Source organism: Mobula hypostoma, chromosome 4 (genome assembly GCF_963921235.1).
Source record: "Mobula hypostoma chromosome 4, sMobHyp1.1, whole genome shotgun sequence".
NCBI classification, from domain to species: domain Eukaryota; kingdom Metazoa; phylum Chordata; class Chondrichthyes; order Myliobatiformes; family Myliobatidae; genus Mobula; species Mobula hypostoma.
In genome coordinates this window covers 25,000,335-25,019,171 of record NC_086100.1, presented here as the reverse complement: position 1 = coordinate 25,019,171, position 18,837 = coordinate 25,000,335, and the positions used below count along the sequence as shown (strand labels likewise).

The following is an 18,837-nucleotide window of genomic DNA, read 5'->3' as shown; positions in this document are numbered from 1 at the left end:
CCATACACTACCCTGAGATTCATTTTCTTGCAGGCATTTACAGGATGCAATAGAATTCACGAAATAATACAGAAAACATCAGTTGTAGAGTCCTTGAAAATGAGTCCGTCGGTTGTGGAATCAGTTCAGCGTTGAGGTGAGTGAAGTTATCCACGCTGGTTGAGGATCCAGATGGTTGTAGGTTAATAACTGTTCCAAAACCTGACAGTGTGAGACCCAAGGCTTCTGCACCTCTTGCCCTATGGCAGTAGTGAGAAGAGAGTATGGCTTGGATGGTGAGGGTCTTTGATGATGGATGCCGCTTTCTTGCAGCAGTGCTCCATGTAAATATGCTCAAAGGTGGGGATGCCTAAGGGGGGGATAGACTTCCTTTAGAATTTTCATTCCTGTGCATTGGTGTTTCCATACCACACCATGATGCAACAGTTAGAATACTCTCCACTGAACATTTATATAAGATTGACCAGGTTTTATGTGACATGCAGATTTAGGTGATATGTTGAATATCTTTCTCAATATCCAAGAAAAAGAGCCAGTCATCTGAGCCCTACAACCTTCCTTGCTCAACAAAAAAAAAAATGTTGGATCCTGATGCAGGTTTCAACCCAAAACTTTGACAATTCCTCCCCCACCCCACAGGTGCTGCCCAATCTACAGAATTCCTCCAGCCAATTGTTGCTTTAGAATTCAGCATCTGCAGTCTCTTGTGAACACTCTATGATCTCTTCACTTCTCTAATTTAGCCCTTTGCTTGCCCCTTTTCATTATTGCTCCATCACTGGCAGCCACATTTTCAGCTGACAAGGTCATGATCTTGGCAATTTTCCTTCGCCCATCTCCTTACCTCTTCATCTTTATTTTCTCTTTTAAGGCACACTAAAATCCATTTTGTAATCTGGCCTAACACTGGCCTCTGTAACTGGAATTTAAAAAAGTTTGTCTAATAATCTTGTGAAGCATATTTGAAAGGTTTATTATGTTATAAACACCTGCCTATTCACCTTCTCCCTCAACTCCATTCAGGGCCCCAAACAATACTTCCAGGTGAGGCAAAACTTCACCAGTGAATCTGTTGAGGTCATCTACTATATCTAGCGTCCTGATGCCAACTCCTCTTCATTGGTGAAACCTGATGTAGATTGGGAAAATGGTCTGTTGAGTATCTTCGCCCCATAGACAAGAAGCAGGATTTCCCGGTGGCTAACCATTTTAATTCCTATCCCCATTCCCATTCTGGCATGTCGGTTCATGGCTTCCTTTATTGCCACGATGAAGCCATCCTCGGGTTGGAGGAGCAGCACCTCTTTTTCCACCTGAAGAGACTCCAACCTAATGGCATGAACTTTGATTGTTTCAACTTCTAGTAATTTTTCCCTTTCTCCTTCTCTCTTCTTCAATCCCCTACACTGGCTCCTCTCTTACCTCTTCACCTCACCCACCTATCACCTCTTGCTGGTGCCCCTCCTCCTTTCCTTTCTCCCATGGTCCACTCTCCTCTCCAATCATATTGCTTCTTCTGCAGCCCTTTACCGTTTCCACCTATCACCTCCCTGCTCCTTACTTCATTCCTTCTCTCTCACCAACCTGGCTTCACCTTCTAGCTTGTACTCCTTCCCCTCTCTCACCTTCTTACTCTGGCTTATTCCCTTCCTTTCCAGTCCTGATAAAGGGCCTTGGCCTGAATCGTAGACAGTGTGTTTATTTCCATAGATTTTGCCTGACCTGCTGCGTTCCTCCAGCTGTCGCTCTGGATTTCCAGCATCTGCTGAATCTCTTGCGTTTATACCACATCATTTTTATTCCACAGCAGAGGATGTGAGAGACATTGGTATTGAAATCTCTAAACAAGTTTTATAAAATCTGCCCAAGAATGTGATCTGTTTGAATACCATCGCAATAATGCTGTATTCACCTTTTCAAGTAAAAATACATTTGCAATATAAAAGAAAGAGATATGACTGTAATGGGATAACAGATGAGGTCACAACTTAAAATGCAACACAGCAGATGTTTATTTTCTTTTAATTACAGGTCTTCTTTTGCCAAAATGTAGTATTATTTCATGAAGGAAGCACACTTGGCCCAGACTTTGCTACAATCATTTGGTAAGGGTACAAATATGTGCTGTTGTTATTTACAACTTCTGTCATCTACAAATGTGCAATTAAAAGCAGAAATTTAGAAAATGCTGTCAGTGTAATCTTGCTCCTCTGCAGTCTTGGCAAATGGAACTCCCATGAGATCACCAGCATGGTATGAACCTGGGGCAATGACTGACTGGTCTTGCACTGAAGACTGATAGAAACTTCCGTCAACTTTATCTAGGCGTTTTTAAGTGGCCCAGAAAGTCATAACTACAACTACTCTGATCCTGAGAAATTAATTTTAACATGTGAAGGTTTGTTAATGTTACGTATTTTTAAAAATATTATTTGTATTGTCATTGTAATTATTTTCCCATTTATGATTTTCGCACATCCGTGTGTATTCCCCAATCTTTAGAACATAAGACATGGGAACAGAATTTGGTCTGTCAGTCCATCAACTCTGCTCCACCATTTCATCATGACTGATTTATTATCCCTCTTAACCCCATTCTCCTGCCTTCTCCCCATAACCTTCGATGACCTGACTAATTGAAAACCTATCAACCTCCACTTTAAATATAGCCAATTACCTGGCCTCCACAGCTGTCTGTAGCAATGAATTCCACAGTTTCACAAACCTTTATTTTGCTTCCTTTAGTGTCATCTGAAGGGAAGTTATATTTTTTGTTTCTCATTTCCTATCCATGCAGATTCTTCAGTGTGATTGTTTGGAGTTTCCTTATGCTTACCCTGTTCTCTGACACTATAGATTCCCATTATAGAACAATGAACTCAAACAGATGCCGGCAGATTAGAAGTCTGCAGCAATACAATTAACATCCATGGGAACTGTAGATGAACTAGATATTGAATGCTGTAATTACAATACACAGAAACAAAAACACGAGCAACAAAATGCTTTGAGACATCCTGAGTTCCTGAAAGAAACTACACTAATGTAAGCTTTATCTTGCTGTGGGTATGCATGTGGGTTTCTTTTCTTCTGAATTAGAATGGACTGAGAACACTCCTGAGAATATCTACAACCACAAAGGCAATTCCTCTTCCTCTGCCATTGGGAGTTTAGAGAATTTTTTTGGGATTCTAAATAATAAATCTGAAGTAGTTAGAAAATTAGTGTGGAAGACGTGAACATTTTTACTTTGATAAGACAAATTTGCAAGTTGTTGAAGAATTTTATTAAAAGCCACTGGCTGTTTACAGATTAAAAAGCCACTGATGTAGCAGCTCTAAAGAGAATCTGAAAAGAAGAAAAGATTCAGCTTTCTCCACTGTAGGTTGACAGTAGGACACTGCATTAACACTGCTAAGTACGAGCCAAAGGCCAAAATTAATACTCTGTCCTTTCTCTTCTCTTTAGGCTGTGTTCTTGGTAGTTTATCATTCACAATGATGATCATGTCATAAGTATCAGCTATGGATACATATATCACTCTGAAGTTCGATCCTTGATGGACAATGGCTGTTGCCCAGTAGTCATGGGAAATTGATAGACGAAATGTTTGAAGTTGTTGCTCTGAGGTGCCTTATGCATAAAGCCAACAGATTTTATTGATCTTGCCAACCTGTCACGATCTGGACTTGCTGAGGACTATCAATGAGCCCTCTCCTAAGTTACATGGAGGTCCTTGGGTTTGGTGTGAATCCACTGGAGACTCTCTTTTGGTCGTCTCTGAATTTCTTGTAAGGGCAGCCCTTCATTCTTCAGCTACTAACTTTCAGTGGGTGATCTGTCATTCTGAAGATTTGTCTAGTGCTCTCTGCAGCACTTCTTTGATCTTGGTTGCCTTTGCATTTTGAAGATGTTGGTGTTTCTTGGTCTTCTGCTTAGAAATTCTCATTACTGAGCAAAGGGAATACATGTAAAACCACTTGAGCTGTTCAATCTACTCACAGTGGAGAGTCTGTGCTTTAAGACTCAATGAGTCCCTGTCTTGGAATTGTAAAAGCAAGATATTAAGACTACTGCATTTTAGATGCTCTGTTCAGCAGAGTGAGGATGTTCATGTTTGTAGGTGACTTTTGCCAAGAGAACAATGTTCGCGTTAGCTACAGCCTTCTACATTTACAAAAGAAGATGTCTATAAATCAGCTTCAAAACAAATCCTCAGTTCCACGTTTAAGCTGCTAATACTACAACAAGTGATTCTCCTATGGAGAGGCTTGCCTTTCCCAGTAAAGAACAGGTAGGATGCAGGAAAGAAAACAGGAGAGGATGGAGGAATTGTCTAGATGAATAATGTTCAATAGGTTTGTGAAACACAGTGGAGCGCAGGTTAATGGGTGGCATGAATGGCTAATGTCAACAGTGGCCCACTTACAACTTGGGATGAGCATGTTACTGGTTCAGGGCACAATGACATTTCTACCCACCCTCAGTTGTGCAACTCAGATTTGGAAGACAAGTCAACAAGTCTCTGCAGCAGGTTTCTTAAAACTCTGCCGCAAAAGCAGCTATTTTACAGTTTCTTCGCCACTTGAAAGTTCAACATGAAGCAAAGTCGAGTTAGTTAAACGTCAGAAAGCAGAGCCTTCCTATACCATTCAGATATAAGACTATGGCTATTCGGTCCAACGAGTCCGCTCCACCATTCCATCATGGCTGATTTTATTTATTTTATTTAAAGATATATTGGGCCTTGGTGCCCAATTATACCCATGTGACCAATTAACCTACGAGCCCGTACAGCTTTGGAATGTGAGAGGGAACCCACACAGTCACAGGGAGAATGTATAAAACTCATTACAGACAGCAGGAGGAGTTATTATCCCACTCTATCCCATTCTCCTGCCTTTGCCTCATAACCTTTGCCACCCTCACTAATCAGGAAACTATCAGCCTCTGTTTTCAATATACCCAATGACTTGGCCTCCACAGCCACCTGTGGTAATAAATTCCACAGATTCACTTCCTTTTGGCTAAAGAAATTCCACCTCATTTCAGTTCTAAAGGTATGTCCCTCTATTCTGAGCTGTGTCCTCTGGTCTTAAGACTCTCCCACTACAGGAAATATCCTCTCCACAATTGTTACACATTTGTCCTCCTTTTGTCCATAATATGATCTCAGACTCCGGAATTCTTGCTCTTGAAATGGATATCCTTAACTTTAATGCTAAGTCCATTTCTATTGCCACAGCTGCATCCTGATCTGCTGAACATTGTATTTAAGTGAAGAAACTGTTCATCCTTAACATTAGGTTTCATTTGTGATGTCTCTGCTCTAAACTCTAGGTATTGTACACCCTCGGTGAATGCCTCGAAACAGCAGTAAATTCTCAGCTCATCTATATCATCTAATAAACCAGTGTCTTCTCATCTCTGCTGTTGGAGGTCCGTGTAAATCTGGAAGTTGTGGCCCACAGATCACACCCATTTTCAGTGAGGCCAGGGGTTTGTGAAGTCCTGAGGGCAAAGGTGAAGGGTGAATTCCAGAGCTTGGTGAATCTGAAGGTGAAAGATCCGAAGGACAAAGCCCCAGGGTTGGCAAGTCCAGATGTCAGAGGGCTGATGTCTGTGAGTCTGGGCCAGGGACTGGAGATTGGAGGCCTGATGTCTGCAAGAATCAGAGTCCAGGGCCAAGGACTATGGACTATTGCTGTCTGTGGGTATATGAGTGGAAAGATGGGAAAAGGGCTTGTCTTATGTTGTTGTCGCTGTTTCTGCTTGTGTTGTTCTGCTGAACACTGTGGACATGGTATATTGTTGGTGTGTTGATTGTTAATACAAACAATGCATTTCACTGTATGTTTCGATGTGATGAATAAATCTGAACCTGAATCTTCGTCCAGGTGCCATCCATTTTCTAAAAGCGAATAACATATTTCTTCAATTGGTTTTCCATTTTACATCAAAATATTTAGCTGTCACAAGCCCTCTCCTCTTATCAATAAACTTCATCGAAGCGCAACACTGTGCCTGTGAGTCTGCACAATTTAAGTAATATTCTGCTGTGACTTTAAAATTCAAAGGATATTTCAGAGAATTAAATTTCATATCGTAGCTTCTATTTTACTTCAGGTGTGGGAACATTCTTGAGAACTGATAGAAAAAAATACAAGTTTAGTTTTAAACAGGGAGTCAAAGTACTTGAAGAGTATTGATTTTTCACTTCTTCTTTGTGAGCTTTCAGATGGCTAATGAAGCCAATGTGGGAATTGTAGATCACAGATGGGCCAGACTGATGGGGCTGGTGGGTGGATATAGCTTGTGAGTTGATATAATCCTTCAGGTCCTTACATTGGGCTTCAACATGGCTCTGCCACATGCTCCTTCTTAAAGTTTAATCAACCGCAGAGTCAGACAAACATGGAAACAGTTCCTGATCACATTTCCTGAACCTGCTATTGTAATGTGTGCAATTTCTATAGTGTTTGGTAGAGAATATATTGACTGGCTGAGTCATAGCCTGGGATGGAAGCACCAATGCCCTTGAAAAGGAAATCCAACAATAAATAGTCGATACAGCCCAGTTCATCTCAGGTAAAGCCCTCCCCACCACTGAGCACATCTACATGAAATGTTGTTGCTGGAAAGCAACATCCATTATCAGTGACCCTCACCACCCAGGTCATGCTCTCTTCTCGCTGCTGCCATCAGGAATGTGGTACAGGAGCCCCAGGACTCACACCTACTAGAGAGCAGGCTCTCGGGAAACTGAAAGTTCTGAAGGCAGATAAGTCACCTATATAGTGTATACCCCAGGGTTCTGAAAGAGGTGGCTGAAGAGATTGTGGAGGCATTAGTATTGATCTTTCGAAAATCACTGGATTCCAGAATGGTTTTGGGAGACTGGAAAATTGTAAATGTGACTCCAATTTTCAAGAAGGGAGGGATACAGAAGAAAATAAATTATAGGCCAGTTAGTCTGATGTCACTGGTTGGGAAGGTATTGGAGTTGAATATTAAGGATGATGTCTCAGGGTCCTTGGAGGCACATAATAAAATAGACGTTGTCAGCAAGGGAATATCTTACCTGACAAATCTGTTGGAATTCTTTGAAGAAATAACAAGCAGGAGAATCAGTTGATGTTGTGTATTTGGATTTTCAGAAGGCCTTTGACAAGGTGCCACGCATGAGGCTGCTGAAAAAGCTATGAGCCCATGGTATTACAGGAAAGATTCTAGCATGGATAAAGCAGTGGCTAATTGGCAGGACGCAAAGAGTGGGAATAAAGGGAGACTTTTCTGGTTGGCTGCAGGTGACTAGTGGTCTTCCACAGGGGTTTGTGTTGGGATCGATTCTTTTTACGTTATATGTCAATGATTTGGATGAAGGAATTGATGAGTTTGTTGCAAACTTTGCAGACAATATGAAGATAGGTGGAGGGGCATGTAGTTTTGTGGAAGTAGAGAGGAGGCAGAAGGACTTAGACTAGGAGAATGGGCAAAGAAGTGCCAGGTGGAATACAGTGTTGGGAAGTGTATGGTCATGCACTTTGATAGAAGTAATGAAAAGGTTGACTATTTTCTAAATGTAGAGAAAATAGAAAAAAACTGAGATGCAAATAGACTTGGGAGTCCTTTTGTGGGATTCCCTATAAAAGTTAATTTGCAGGTTGAGCCTGTAGTGAGGAAGGCAAATGCAGTGTTAGCATTCATTTCAAGAGGACTAGAATATAAAAGCAAGGATGTAATGTTGAATCTTTATAAAACACCAGTGAGGCCTCACTTGGATTATTGTGAACAGTATTGGGTCCCTTGTCTTAGAAAGGATGTGCTAAAACTGGAGAGGGTTCAAAGGAGTTTGAATGGCTTGTCATATGAAGAGCACTTGATGCCTCTGGGCCTGTATTCACTAGAATTCGTAAAAATGAAGGGTGACCTAATTGAAACCTATCAAATGGTTAAAGGCCTTGATAAGAGTGGATATGGAGAGGATGTTTCCTATGGTGGGAGAGTCTAAGACCAGAAGACACAGCCTCCTCTAAGTAGAGGGGCATCCTTTTAGAACGAAGATGAGGAGGAATTTCTTTCGCTAGAGAGTAGTGAACCTGTGGAATTCATTGTCACAGACACTGTGGCACTAAGTCTTCATGTATATTTAAGGCAAAGGTTAATAGTTTCTTGACTGGTCAGGGCATGAAGGGATTATGGGGGGAGGGGCTCAGGGAAGACAAGAGATTGGAGCTGAGAGGAAGATTGGATCAGCCATGATAAAATGGTGTCGCGGACTACAGAGGCCAAATGTTCCAATTCCGCTCCTACGCCTTATGGTCAACCATCGGGCTCTTGATCCAAAGGGAATGACTTCACTCAACTTCACTTGCCCATCATTGAAATGTTCCCACAAAATATGTACTCACTTTCAAGGACTCTTCTCTCCTGTGCTCGATATTTATTATTTCTTTCTTTCTTTTTGTATTTGCACAGTTTGCTGTCTTTTGCACACTGGTTGAATGCCCAAGTTAGTATGGTCTTTCATTGAGTCTATTATGGTTATTGTTCTATTATGGATTTATTGAGTATGCCCGCAAGAAATTGAATCTCAGGGTTTTATATGGAGACATATATGTACATAGATAATAAATTTACTTTGAACTTTTGGATTTTTATACTGTAGAAATTGGACCAGAAATATTGCAATGTAGAACTCTCACAAATAACTCACAATAACACAAGAACATCAAAACAGAAGTAGCAAAATATGCAGGAATTAAACAACTTCTAGCGATGGTTTATATGTAAGCAAGTATTTCCTATAACTTCTATCATAAAACTGCTAATTTCAATTTTAAGACCTGCACTTGAACAAATCATTTAAGATGACACATCATTCTACAATAGGGAGATAAATGAACTTGGATCTGTGTGCTAATCTGTTGAAGAAACATTCTTAAAACAACAACCATCCTTCAAAATTTGAATGTATGCAGGGAGCTGTGGCTGACACAAGTCCTGACTGACATTACTGAAAACAGAACTCTTGCTGATCGTTAATTGCTTGAGGGACCTTGCACACTATCTGGAATCCTCGCTGAGTGCGAGGTGTTGTGAAAACACAGGTAATTTCTGAAGGCAGATTTTTTTGTGCATGGAGATCTTGGCAGCTATAAAATGAGTAAGTGTTTTCCCACCACAGACAAATCCATTTGTGTACCTCAGTGAGTTTTATCAGAAGAGGCATAGTAAATGGGCTACTAGTCTTCCAGAAAGTTATGTGATGATTAATAGTTTATAGTAATACAGCATGGAATAGAGCCTTCAGCCCAACTTGTCCATGCCAAACAAGATGACTGTCTAAGCTGGTCTCTATGCGTGTATTTGGCCCCGTATGCCTCTGAACCCTTCCATCTACATACACGTCCAGATGTCTTTTAAATATTGTCATTGTATCTGCCTCAATTACTTCCTCTGGCAACATGCTCCTAATAGCCTCCACCCTCTGCATGGAGAAGCTGCCCCTTGTAAATCTTGCCCCTCTCACCTTAAACCCAATCCCTCTAGTTTATGATTCTCTTTCCGGGGGGTAGGGTGGTGGTGGTGAGGGTAGAACTCTGTGCCTTCATTCTATCTGTGCCAATCATCACTTTATACACTTCTAGAAAGTCACCTCTCAATCTCCTCCGCACCGAGCAATAAAGGCCAGCATGCCAAAAGTCTTCTTCTAACTATGACACCACTTAACAAGGAAATAAGCATTTGTACTCCTAGGTCCCTCCGTTCTACAGTATACCCAGGAACCTACCATTAACTGTGGAACTCTATTTATTTATTGATTGATTGATTGAGACAGTGCACTTCGAGCCACGCCACCCAGCAACCCCCCGATTTAATCCTCGCCTAATCACGGGACAATTTACAATGACCAATTAACCTACCAACCGGTTAGTCTTTGGATCATGGGAGGAAACTGGAGCACCTGGAGGAAACCCATGCGGTCACTGGGAGAACGTACAAACTCCTTTCAGGCAGCACCGGGAATTGAACCCAGGTTGCCTGTACTGTAAAGCTTTGTGCTAACCACCATGTCACTGGGTCCCCTCAGTGAAGTTTCTGAGTCCTGCTGGGAGTTTTGCTGGTGAGATGGGGTCTCTTGTTAACACTGGGGATGGTGAACAGTCCAATGGGGATTTTGGACTGAAAGAAGCCTGAGGGAGATTAGATTTAATTATCTGCCAGATTGAACAGTGTCATTAAGAATAATCTTGATTACAATGTTAGACGAGTCACAATCACCCAAAGAACTGTATAATTTAGATTAAGCACTCAATATCCTTCCTTAGTAATCGTGTCACTGAATTTCATACAGCATCCTGATATTTATTAACCACAGCCTGTATAAATCATACCTCATAATATTCACAAGCAAACTTAAATCCTAGAAATAGCTTCTCACTTCCTTGGTCAGACTGATTAAAATACCTTTGATTATTTCTCCTTATTTAAACATAACCAGATAATCTCTTGTGTACGATGAATAAAACATTCAAACTAATCTTTCATTCATCCTGAATAAATTAGTACAGATAATTTACATGCACTGAATAAACATAACTATGCAATTCTTTAACAGACAAAGCACTGACCAGTCTAGATAATCACTCACTCACACTATAAGCACCATGGCTGGAAAAATTCCTCACTCATGCAAGATAAAATTGATCTGCAACCCACTCACAGGCTAGCAACACAATCCCGAGAATGCGCTCCCATTAAATACACAACCATCATAATCCTCCCAGACTGAATAACGTCCTTGATAATCCCTGCCGTGAATAACTGAGCCCGTTCAATCCCATTATATTAAATAGAACAACTTTGATAATTCCCTTGTAGATTAATTGATCCTTGATTGACCATTGAGGAGCAGGAGGAAAGCACAGAGCCGTCAAGTGGCTCCGCTGTTGAATAAGATTATGGACAACAGGTCGAACAACAGATACCACTTCATTGGCTCTTCATTTAGCTCAGGAACATCTGGATACATCAGGATGCTCTTCATTGACAACAGCTCAGCATTCAACACTATCATTCTCATGAAACTCATCACTAAAGTTCAAGACCTGGGCCTCGGTACTTTTCTACGTGCTTCGAACCCTGCTCTTCAGGTTTTATACCTAAGATTGTGCGGCTAAGTACAGTTTAGCTGGATTTAAGTCTGCTGATGACACCACTGTTGATGCCAAATCAAGAGTGGCGACATGTTTGCATATCGGAGAGAGATTGAAAATCTGGCTGAATGATGGTACAACAACAATCTCTCACTCAATGTCAGCAAACCCAAAAAGCTGATTATCAGCTACAGGAGGAAGAAGAAAGAGGCCCATGAGCTAGTCCTCAGTAGGAGATTGGAGTGGAGAGGGTCATTAACTTTAGATTCCTTGGGGTTATCATGCCAGATGACCTTTGCTGGGACCAGCATGTACGTGCCATCACAAAGAAGGCATAATAGTGTCTCTACCTTCTTGCAACACACATCAAAGTTGCTGGTGAACGCAGTAGGCCAGGCAACATCTCTAGGAAGTGGTACAGTCGACGTTTCGGGCCGAGACTGATTTCCTCGTGTTTGCGTCTCTGCCTTCATAGAAGTTTTGTAGATTCGACATGTTACTAAAATCTTTGGCATACATCTATTGATGCACAGTGGAGAGTATCCTAACTGGTGGCATCGTAGCCTGGTCTGGAAGCAGCAACGCTCAGGTTCAGGAAGGTCTACAGAAAGTGGTGATACAGCCCAGTCTATCACAGGCAAAGCCTTCCACATCACTGAGCACAGTTGCATGCAGTGCTGGCTCAAGAGAACTGTGTCTATTGTTAAAGACTCCCATCATTCAGGCTATGCTCTCTTCTTGCTATGTCATTGAGCAGGGAATCCCACGTCGCCAGGTTCAGGAACAGTGCTGCTCTACAACCACAAGGCTCTTGTATTGTGTGAATAACTTCACTCACCTCAACGCTGAACCTATGAACTGATTTTCTCTGTTGTTACAACTTATGTTCTGAGCATTTATTTTTGTTAGATTTTTTCTTTGTATTTTCACAATTTGCCTTCTTTTGCACATGGTCATTTGTTGGTCTTTGTTTCGTGCTGTTTTTCATTGATTCTACTGTATATCATTGTTTTACTGTAAATGCCTGCAAGAAAATGAATCTCAGGGTTGAGTATGGTATGTTGACATATACATACTTTATAAACTTACTTTATACTTTGAAAAGGTAAAATACCCACAGGGAGTTATTTTATTTCAGCCTTAGATGCTTCACACCTCGCTGCAGCTTGATTCAAGCATTTCACAGAAAGTTTGCCACTTTCAGAATGAAATAATTCTCAGCATCATAAACTATTACAATAAATTGATTTAGTTCTCTACACCGAGTTCAGATTCAGGCTTGAATACCACAATGTGATCAGGCACCATACAATGACATTTTTGACAATTTAATTGTATATCTGTGCACTTGCTATGTCAATAAAGGTATCAGCCAAGAGACTATAGTTTCACATAAATTCTAAGCAAAAACTCAATTGCCTATAAATCATCATAGGAATTTGGCATCATTTCCCAACCTGAAATATTTTTTTTCCTCTGTTTGAGAATCTATGTACAATCTTGGAATGTGGAACATGTATCAAGGCATAAAAGGGACACAGGCTCACGGAAACAAAGATGCCTTTATCGCGGACAACAGAGTTGTGGAGAATGGTTGCTTCCTGCACTGGAGTAATGTAGTGGAGTTGAGGCCACTACTTTGTTGCATTTTAATTAATTTCCTATTCATGGGGTGCAACTCATAATTGCGTAATTGATGTGGGGGGTGCATCCATCATTAAGGACCATCACCATCTGGGGCATGCCCTCTTCTCATTAATACCGTCAGGGAGAAGGGACAGGAGCCTGAAGACCCACTGTCAATGTCTTAGGAATGGCTTCTGGCCCTTCGCCATCAAATAACTGAATGGCCCATGAACTAAATCTATCAATCCATCACTGTAAGGTATAATAATTTGCAATGCTTGCACTGTAACTGCTTCCACAAAATAACAAATTCCCCGATTCATGTCAGTGACAATAAACCTGATCTGAATTTCTAAATTTTGTGGATAACACAAAACTTGGTTGCATTGGCAAAGAAGAAAAGGACGTGAATTCTGCCACAGAAGACTCAGGCAGGAATTCAAAGGAACAGGCTGAACTCATGACGTGACTGGTGATTGGGAAAGGCCAAGCAGCATGGAGCTGTAGAACACGAACCTTGCTCTGGACTTTGCAGAGCTTGGGTACCAACCTTTCCAGCAAGGAAGTGGAGCCCAAATCCATCAATGTAACCTTAGAACCAAGCACCAAGCAGCATCTGCCAGCCTCTGTCTTAGCTTCCCTTGCACCTCAAGCAGGAACTACCGATACTGAGAGATGGTCCATGTGGTCCAAAATAAGCTGAGACTCCTGCCATTGTGGCTTTGTATGTCCATTTTCAAAGGGCATTGAGAGATTCCCATCACTATAGCAAAGGGTCCACCAAAAGATCACTCTAATCTCTGGGCTGAAACATCAGGAGAGGGGAAAATCATTCCAGGTAACCACTCTGACTGCACCTTGCCCCAGATTGCTGCCACTCCCGCTGAGAAGATGCGGTCTGAAACCAGAACTCCAAGGCCAGTCTACTAAACCAAACTACAACCTGCTCTCCTGAACTGCAGCAGAATTCCTCAGGGAATCCATAGCCACAGAGACGCAGTGCAGAGAAGCACATGATCAACATAATGATAGATCAACATCGCGACAATATTATAATTTGCGTGGGAGTCTGCATACCTCACATACACATTGTGCGAATGGGTGACACACTGACACTATCAACAGGTTGCCGACTAACTGTACTTTGCGTTCTTCTAGTAGTTGGAATGTATACAGTAGACATACTCTATTCAGGTAGCAGGTATGGATCTCCATGACGTATTATGGGCGTGGCAAGGAGTGCAACCTCTTTCAGTTAAGTACGGGAGGCATCAACCACAAAGTAATGTGCATTGTAATTACTGAACTCCTGAACCTCAGGCACAACTGCCATTCTTCATGTGTGTTCCACCTGCTTCTATCCAGCAAGGCAGTATGGAAGGAGGCCAGCTCTCTTTGAAATTTAAGTGTTGTTTACCTCCAAACCAACTGTCCTTTGTAAAGTACTTTAGTACAGTGGTCCCCAACCACCGGGCCGTGGACCAGTACCGGGCTGCAAGGCATGTGCTACCGGGCTGCGAGGAAATGATACGAGTCAGCTGCACTTTTCCTCATTCCTTGTCACGCACTGTTGAACTTGAACTTAGGGTTGCCAACTGTCCCGTATTTGCCGGGACATTCCATATATTGGGCTAAATTAGTTTGTCTCATACAGGACCGCCCTTGTCCTGTATTTCCCCCGCTAAAGTAGAGCATTCCTATGAAACCGTTCGTGCCGAAATGGTGTAAAGTGAAGAAGCAATTACCATTAATTTATATGCGAAAAATTTTTGTGTGTTCCCAGACACAAAAAATAACCTACCAAATCATACCAAATAATACATAAAACCTAAAATAACACTAACATATAGTAAAAGCAGGAATGATATGATAAATACACAGCCTATATAAAGAAGAAATAATGTATGTACAGTATAGTTGGGAAGATTAAGCCAAAACCGATTTGTGGAAAAAAAATCGGCATGTGAGCGCATGCGCACACAGGTGCCCACGCAAGGCTTCATGGTCATGTAGTCTTCCCTGGGGTAAACACAAGTGTCCCGGGATTTGACTGCTACTTTTGTCCCTTATTTGGGAGTGAGAAAGTTGGCAACCCTAACTGTAAAAGACATGTTGAGGTGAGTTTCACCCATTTTGAACACCCCCCACCCACCTGGTCAGCCGGGCCGCAAGAATATTGTCAGTATTAAACCGGTCTGCGGTGCAAAAAAGCTTGGGGAGCCTTGCTTTAGTAGGCAGCCACACATGAAAAGAGCAGGACTAGGAGAGAGAACACAGAAAGCTGATCAAGTGGTTGGCGACAGACACACATTCACTGACCACTATGACTTTTAGCATAAATTGTCCCACAAACAACGTGTCCACCTAACAGATGTTCTATTTTTCTGCTGTAGATGCCAAAAGGTGCCATTAAGAGTCCAAATTTAGCAACTAACATCTGAAGATAAACGTACTCAGACTATGTGAAATGAGATGGACAGAGGGAGGACGAATACCAACTGATCTATTCAGGAGGAAGTGAACGTAAGCACGGAGTTGGAGTTTTGATAGACAAGGAAACAGCAAGAACTATCAAAGGCAGTGTATCCATCAAAAAAAGAGTGATGATGATTAAAATCTCAGCTAAACCATTTGACATTAACATCATACACGTCTATATACCAACCACGGACTATGACGATGACGAAGTTGATATGGTCTACGGAGAAGTTAAGAAGTTAATGAAAAAGACTAAAAACAATGAAGTGATTCTTGGTGATTTTAATGCCAAAGTTGGCAGCGCAAGGCAAGTTTTGACTGTAGGACCCTTCGGGCTTGGGGAAAGAAACGACCGCAGAGAAAGACTGGTTGAATTTGCAAAAGCGAACACCTGGTACAGTCTGCCAAAACAGAGACTGTACACGTGGACCAGTCCTGATGGTTCAGTTAAAAACCAAATTGACTGTATTTTAGTACCCAATCAGTTCAGGAATGGAGTGAAGCAGGTGAAAACGTACCCTGGTGCTGATGGTTATACAGATCACAACCCAGTGGTATTGGACATGACTGCGTTTGAAGAAGATGAGAAAGGCCAAACCATCAAATAAGATAGACTTTGATTTACTCATTACGGATGAAGCAAAAAAGATCGAATATTTGGTCGAAATGGAGAATAGATTTTCAGTCTTAGATGATGAGGGTAGCAACATGGCAGTGGAGAACATCTGGGAGGAGTTTAAAACAACAGTGACAGAAGTTGTGGAAAAGACTTTGGGTTATTGTAAAAAGAGCAAAAGACATAACCTTTAGTTCACCGATGAGTTGAGAAAGTTAACTGAAGAAAGAAGAAAGGTAAAACATCAGGATAATGAATGCTACAAAGCCCTACACCGCTTGATTCAAAGAAAATGCAAGGAAGCGAAAGAGAATTGGATGAATGAACAGTGCGATGAAATTGAGCAGTATGAATGAAGTCATGATTATAGAGGCCTTCACCAAAAGGTAAAGGTTATGACGAAATTAAAGAGGACTGTGTGTATCAAAGACGGTAGTAGTAATCCATGCTATGAAAAAGAAGAGATCATGGAGAGATGGGTTGAGTACATCTTGGAATTATTTGAAGATAGCAGAATTGAGGATTTACCAGAATTAAATCAATGACTAAGCAACCTAAAATATTGATGTCAGAGATGGAAAGTGCGATTCGGAGTCTAAAATTCAGAAAGGTGGCCGGTGAAGATAATATTTCTACTGAAATTCTGAAACCATTTGATCTGAAGGGAAAGATGAACCTTTTAGCGATATTAAACAATGGTTATATGACAGGAAATCTTCCGGAGGACTTTCTCAAATCGGTATTTATCAACTTACCAAAAAAGCCAAGGACGATAAAATGTAACGAACACAGGACGATAAGCATAATGTCTCACTGCATCAAACTACTGTTGAAAATAGTGTTCGGCAGAATGAAAGTTACAATCAGCGATGAAACACAGTTTGGTTTTCGTAAAGGCTCAGGAACAAGGGAGGAATATTTGCGATGACAAACATCATGGAGAGTTGCATTGAGGCACAAAAGACCATCTACTTATGTTTTATTGACTATGAAAAGGTGTTTGATAAAGTAAGACACGGGAAAGTAATAGAGGTGCTGAACAAGTATGATCTGGGATGGAGAATATACAGATACTGTAATAAGGAACTTGTATTGGAAACAGAAAGCGGCCATCAGGGTAGAAAATGAGCTATCACCATGGGCATGTATTAAACGAAGCATAAGGCAAGGCTGTGTTGGCTTGCCGGATTTGTTCAACCTCTACAGAGAATGGATTTCTCGGGAATGTGACCTTCAGGAGACAGGTATTTGAATTGGAGGCCGGAAGGTGGATAATATCAGGTATGCGGACGACACCACGTTGTTAGCTGACAACGAATGCGAACTGCAAATAATGCTGGATAAAGTGAATGAGAAAAGCCTTGACTACGGACTAAAAATCAACCCTAAGAAAACAAAAGCAATGGTGGTAAGCGAAACAAACACTAAAGACTCATTCATGATGGTATCGTTACAAGTGAATGGACAAGACATTGAACAGGTGCAAAAGTTTGAATATCTTGGCAGTTGTCTGACAGATGACGGGAGATGTGAAGTTGAGATCAGAAGGAGAATAGGTATGGCTAAGAGCCAGTTCATGAAGCTAAAAGATCTACTATGCAATCGGAAGGTAGACATCCAAAGTAGAATCCGCTTCCTCGAGTGTTATGTATGGTCAGTACTGAGGTATGGATCAGAAACATGGACCCTGAAGAAGGATGACATGAAATGAATTAATGCTTTTGAAAGGTGGTGCTATTGACGAATGTTAAAGATCAGCTGGGTAGAGAAAGTTTCAAATGAGAGGGTTTTGTCCAAAGCTGATAGACCACGGATACTGCTGGAGAAGATTATGAAGTTAAAAGTTGCTTACTGTGGACACGTTATGCGGACAGATAACATCTTGTCGGACTTGCTACATGGAAAGGTGGAGGGAAAGAAAGGAAGAGGAAGGCAAAGAACTACGTGGCTGGATAACATCAAGGATTGGACCAAGCTGGACAAGACTATGGATATTGCAGACAAGTGTCGGGACAGAGTGGCGTGTAGGGAAATCGTCTGCCAACTGGAAATTCCAGATGTGACCTAATGACGAAGAACATCTCCATTATATTTGGAAAAGTAATATTCTTTTAAGATAACAAAACTTTATTTATCCATTCAGAGGTTGTGGGAGCACCAGCACTGCTGGTTTATAACTGTATTCCACAATGCCCCTGAACTGTTAAAGAAAATAGTCAACAATAGAATTGTGACCAGTGACCAAATCTGTGTTTGGGATTTAATGCAGATAAGTACGAGGTTTAGGACCAACCAGGATAGGTCTTACACAGTGAACAGCAGGGCACTGAGGAGTGTGGTAGAACAAACGGATCTGGAAATGCAGGTCCATAATTCATTAGAAGTGGCATCACAGGTTGAATAAAGAATGCTTTCGGCACATTGGCCTTATAAATCAATGTACAGAAGATGGGATGTTATGTTCAAGATGTACGACATTGGTGAGGCTTAATTTGGAGCACTGTGTGCAGTTTTGGCCATCTGTCTACAGGAAAGATGTAAGCAACATTGCAAGGTTGCAAAGAAAATTTTCAAGGATGTTGCCGGGTCTGGAGGACCTGAGTTATAAAGAAAGATTGAATAGGTTAGGACTGTGTACTTTAGAACGTAGAAGGCTGAGAGGAGATTATATAGTGATATACAAAATTATTAGGGTAATAGGAATTTTCCACTGAGGCTGGGTGATACTACAACCAGAGATCATGGGTTAAGGGTGAAAGCTGAAAATTTTAAGGGGAACATGAGGGGAGACTTCTTCACTCAGAGGGTTGTGAGAGTGTGGAATAAGCTGCCAGCACAAGTAGTCCATGCAAGCTCAATTTCAACATTTAAGAGACGTTTGGATACTACATAGATAGTAGTGATAGGGGTGACTATGGTTCCAATGCAGGTCTTTGGGAATACTTGATACTTCATACT

General features: G+C 41.4%; 1 protein-coding gene and 1 long non-coding RNA gene across 2 annotated transcripts in view; one reads left to right on the top strand and one right to left on the bottom strand.

The window, feature by feature from the left end:
* LOC134345172 (sodium/hydrogen exchanger 9-like) overlaps positions 1-18,837 on the bottom strand; it is a 585,864-nt gene that overhangs the window by 116,596 nt on the left and 450,431 nt on the right. The gene's annotated exons all lie outside the window — the stretch shown is intronic.
* Positions 32-5,719, top strand: LOC134345174 (uncharacterized). The gene is made up of 4 exons (XR_010017625.1): positions 32-136; positions 2,032-2,105; positions 2,217-2,398; positions 5,341-5,719. It is a non-coding gene; the product is annotated as an uncharacterized LOC134345174 (long non-coding RNA).